At 36.5% G+C, this 5,518-nt stretch overlaps 1 non-coding gene across 1 annotated transcript; it reads right to left on the bottom strand.

The window, feature by feature from the left end:
• Nucleotides 1–2,974: 2,974 nt before the first annotated feature.
• On the bottom strand, nt 2,975–3,081 carry LOC128576198 (U6 spliceosomal RNA). Its single transcript, XR_008377302.1, has one exon. It is a non-coding gene; the product is annotated as a U6 spliceosomal RNA (small nuclear RNA).
• Nucleotides 3,082–5,518: the final 2,437 nt, after the last annotated feature.

Here is a 5,518-nt window from a genome sequence, read left to right as displayed (position 1 = left end):
ACTCTTCATCGGAAACTATAAAATCATAAATTTCACATGTAATTTATCACAATAAAACTTTAAGAGCACATATTTATTTTTAAGAAGTATATTTGCCATAAGATGCAAATAAATAAAGAGAATAGTCATTGCCTGTCACAATTATGCATCAGGTAAAAAAATCTGAATAGTATTTACTGTATAGTATAGTACTTAAAATTATCTTTATTTGGTTACAAATGCACATTGTATATCTTTTATGTGTATAATTTTGCACTAAAATTAGGATTTTAATTGAATACTCATTTATTTAGAGCTATCCCAAGACACATTAGAAATTTCCATCACAGTATTACCTTAGTTTAACAAAATTTCACAGATTTCTATTTTGTATTTCTTTTAATAGTGTTTCAGATTAATTTGAGCATACAAAGAATTAGGTTAGAATGTTTGCATTTTTTGAGTAGCGTCCCTCTTATGATTGCATCCTGTCCCTGAGAGGTGTGCATATACCTTAACTTTGTCCCTTTTTTTTTTTTTTTGAGGCAGAGTCTCACTTTATCGCCCTCAGTAGAGTGCCATGGCATCACAGCTCACAGCAACCTCTAACTCCTGGACTTAGGCGATTCTCTTGCCTCAGCCTCCCAAGAAGCTGGGACTCCAGGCGCCCACCACAACACCTGGCTATTTTTTTACTGCAGTTTGGCCGGGGCCGGGTTCAAACCTGCCACCCTCCGTATATGTGGCCGGTGCCCTGCCCACTGAGCCACAGGCGCCGTCCCACATTGTCCCCTTTAAGTGGGAGAGCACTCATCTCCCTCTGACCTCCCCTTCCCTGCTAGCTCCTTCCCCCAGCTTCCTTGAATTGTATTGAGTTTTTCTCTTATGTGAGTGTATATTAGTTCATCTACTGGCTTCGTATTAGTATTGAGTACATTAAATTTTTGCTTCTCCATTCTTGTGATACTTTATTAAAAAGAAGGTGTTTTAACTCAATCCAGGTTAATAGAAAAGCTGTAAAGTTACCATCTTTTTTAATGGCCGAATAGTACTCCATGGTATACATATACCACAGTGTGTCAATCCATTGCTGGATTGGTGAGCATTTAAGTTGTTTCCACATTTTGGCAATTGTAAATTTAGCTGAGATAATCTAGTGCAAATGTCTTTATGATAAAATGATTTTTTTTTCTTCTGGGGTAGATGCCCAGGATAAAATGGGAGGTCTAATTTGAGTTCTTTGAGGATTCTCCATACTTACTTACAAAAAGATTGTATTAGTTCTCAGTCCCACCAACAGTATAAGTGTTCCTTTCTCTCCACATCCATGCCAGCATCTGTAGCTTTGAGACTTTGTGATGTGGGCTATGTGGGATATCTTGGGGTGGTTTTGATTTGCGTTTCATCAGGAGCGATGAGCATTATTTCCAAATGTTTGTCAGCCCTTCATCTGTCATCACAGAGAAGGTTCTGTCCCTGTCTCTTGCCCAGTGGTAGATGGGATTGTCTACTCTTTGTTGCTTAATTTGAGTTATCTGTAGATTCTAATTACCAACCCTTTATCAGATTGATGCCCTGCAAATATTTTTTCCCATTCTGAAGATTGTCTTTTCCTTTACTTGTTGTGTCTTTAGCTGTGCAAAAGTTTTTCAGCTCAAGTCTCATTTGTTTATTTTTGTTGTTTTTGCCACCTGAGTGTTTGTCATAAAATCTTTCCCCAGGCCAACATCATCAAGCATTTTCCTTACACTTTCTTCTGAGACTTTTTATCATTTCATATCTTTGACTCAAATCTTTTATCCATCTTGAGTCAATGTTTGTAAGTGGTTAAAGGTGTGGATCCAGTTTGAGTCCTTTACATGTGGTTATCCTGTTCTCCCTGCACCGTGTGTTGAACAAGGATTCTTTTCCCTACTGTATGCTTTTGTTTGGTTTATCAAAGGTCAGATGGCAACCAGAGACTGGCTTTGTTTTTTGGTTTTCTATTCTCTTCCACATGTCTATGTTTATGAAAAATCCATTGCTTAGTTTTATCCTCTGCTTCATTATAAAAAGTAATTTGTCTTCTAGTTTCTGGGCATTTTCTTGGGTAGTGACCCATTGTGATAGTGTGAAGAATAGGTCTAAGGATTTCCTGTAGGGCTCATCTTGTTATGGCAAATTTCCTCAATGGTTGCATATCAATAAATGATTTGATTTCTCCATCAATTTTAAAGCTTAGCTTAGCAGGATATAGAATTCTTGGATGAAAACTGTTTTGGTTAAGAACATTAAAGGTATGTGACCATTCTTTTCTAGCTTGAAAAGTTTGAATTGAGAAGTGGGCTGTCACCCTGATAGACCTGTCCCTGTAGATCAATTGGCACTTACTCCCTGATTGTTGCAGAATCTTCTCTTTGGTCTTTACTTTGGACAGATTCAGGACAATGTGTCATGGAGAAGCTCTGTTTGAGTTGAGATGGCCTGGGGTTTGATATTCCTCTGAAAACAGGGTGTCAGGAATCTTTGGTGATACTTGGGAAATTTTCATTTATTATTCCCTTCAGTAGGGCGTCTACGCCTCTGGGGCATTCTTCTTCCCCTTCTGAGATACCTGTAATTCCTGTTTGAACCCTGCATGAAATCCCATAATCCTCTCCATGAACATTCTGCTTTCTCGCTCTCTCTTTTTTTCCTGTCTCTTTAACTGCCTGGTTTAACTCAAGAGCTTTATCCTCAACCTCTGAGATTCTTTTGCTTGTGTGGTCTAATCTGCTATTGATATTTGTACTGTAGCTTTATGTTCCCTGATTGACAGCGTCAACTCCTTCAGCTCTGCTATATCCTTTCTATAGTCTTCACCTCTTTCATCCCTTCTTTGATTCTGATTTTGGATTTCCTTTTGGTGATTTCCCACTTTCTCAGCAATTTCCTTGATTGTTTTTATCATCCATACTTAAATTCCCTTTCTGTCATTTCTACCATTTCTTTGTAAGCGAAATCCTCTCTGGTAGCTATAACTATGGACCATTTCATGAATTTGTGTGTCATTTTTGCTCAGGGGCCATGCCAATCTTCTCTGTATCATTCCAATTTTAGTATATATGCTATCAAAGCAAGCACAAATTTCAAAGATTTTTAACACCATGAAATAATTTCTTGCAGGGTTCTGTGATAAAATTTTAAATTTGCCACACCCTGTCAATCCTGGCTATTGAAAGCCTAGAAGAATACATCATCATCATTATGTATTATTTTATTGGGTGTATTATATATTATTTTATTGGAAAATACATCATCATCATTGTGTATTATTTTATTGGAAAACAGTTTTCTGGTTTTGCCCTGTAAGAGTTTATATGGACAGAGAGGGGCAAAACACTTGATAAAGAATGGTGATTAAAGGGCTTCTGAAGGGTGGTGCCTGTGGCTAAGGAGTAGGGTGCTGGCCCCATATACTGGGGGGGTGGGGTCAAGCCCAGCCCCAGCCAAAATGGTAAAATAATAATAATAATACTAATAAATAAAATAAATGGCTTCTGAAAGGGAGTCCTGAGATAGTCTGTCACTAAGACCAATTTGAATAATAAGTGATGTACAAAACTAGAACAGAAAAATGTACTGGCCAAGAGATGTAATAATGGAAGATCCCTAGCTGGAAGGAGGGCAGAGCTGTAAGCAATGCTCATCAATTTTCAATACAAATGCAGTGGTGATGGTGGTGATGTGAGGCTGGATGAAGACATAGCTTAACCTCATCTCAAAACCAGGCCACTGATACATTCTTTTGTGACTTATAAAGTTCACACTGCTAGTAGTAGAGCCAAACTCAGGCCTAAAGCCATATGGTTACTTTAATCAATTAAATTTCCCATTATCCAGAGCTCAAGAAATGGGCACTCTCAAGCAACTGACACACAGACCTGGTCAAACATAAATACATAAATACATAAATACAGAAATAAATAAATAAAATCCCGATTTAAACTGGGCATGCTGTCCTGTCAGTAAGCTTCTGTTTTAGGACTCACTTCCGGGACTCCCATGTGTCCTTGGTAGCAGTTTTAAGTGTTCATGTTTGTTACTGAAGTGCAAAAATATAGTAGTGAACTTGAAAAGTGTATTGACTGTCATTTAACTAAAGTTGTATAGTGCATTTACCAAGCTATTTTATGATACAGTAAAACCGTGTTACAGTAAGTGAAATTTGTCTTTATTTGTCTTAATTTGCTTTAATTGGTGTGTTTCAATATTAATATGAGGTCAATAGAGAGTTTGTGGTGAGGCACGGTATGCAGTATAGTTAGGACTATATTTAATAGCGTCTCTCAAGCACCAGAAACTATGTTTATCTAGAATCTACCAAACACCATAGGTACCTAATAATTGGCAGCTTAATGTGGATATTTGGCCCTCTAAAACTGGGAAATTTGATCGCCAATGTTGAGGGTGGGGCCTACTGGGAGGTGTTTGCATCTTGGGATTGGATCCTTTATGAATAGATTAATGCCCTGCCCTGAGGGGGGAAGTGAGTGAGTTCTTAATACAGCTGGTCCTTAAAAAGAGCCTTGGACCTCCTCTTTCTTTCTCTCTTTTCCCCTTTCTTCTTCTCGCCTTGCTTTTCTTTACCTTCCAGGATGAGTGGAAGAAGCTCAAAGCTTCACCAAATGCACATGCTGATGCCAAGCTTCTTTTACAGTCTTTTCTCTTTATAAACTACCTGGTCTCCCGTATTTATTTATAGCAACGCAAACAGACTAAGGCAGTTACAGGTAGCAAAAGCCATAAATGTAGATCTTGTATACCACCTTAATTTATTCTGGGGAAATAATTAAGACAAAGATAATCAAATAATTGTGTAAAATTATGTTCATATCAGCATCATTACTAAGAGGGAAGAAAGTGAGAAACCTGAAGATATTTTGGTAAGTTTTGGAAACTCAGTAACATTAGGATACAACTTAAGACACGAAAGTATAATGGTGGAAATCATAGTAACACAGTGGAAATGTTTATATGATATATGATGATGTGATATTAAGTGAATAAAAGTGGATTAAATATAATTTTGAGGCATTTTCTGATATTTCATACATATGCTGGCATATTGCTGAGGTCTGGATATTAATATAAAAAATTAAAATTTAAAAAGAAGTGTAGTAATCGTGGAATATCTTTAAAGATTTCTTTCATATGACCCTATGAATATGTGTGTGCATGTAATTATATATGGATGTGTGTCCATATACAAATATTTAGCACTTTGTAAAAGTATATTACAAAGTTTTCATTATTATATACATATGAGATATTATTTTATGATAAAGTTCACAGTCCTAGGTACAATGAATGACTTTTTCTATGATTTAGAATTATAATTCCTTATTCTTAAAATTGTCTATACCTGCAAGAAACCACCAGCCTAACGAATTGGAATAATAAAGGGATTTCATAAAGAATATATATTGGATAAAGTAATGTAAGTTCAACTCCTTGATGTAGAAAGCTAGATTGGTTTATTCTGTCTCCAAGTTCCATCTGATAGATTCTAGAAAAATTT

The sequence above is a fragment of the Nycticebus coucang genome, chromosome 23, assembly GCF_027406575.1.
Source record: "Nycticebus coucang isolate mNycCou1 chromosome 23, mNycCou1.pri, whole genome shotgun sequence".
NCBI classification, from domain to species: Eukaryota; Metazoa; Chordata; class Mammalia; order Primates; family Lorisidae; genus Nycticebus; species Nycticebus coucang.
This window is presented reverse-complemented; position numbering and strand designations above follow the sequence as displayed.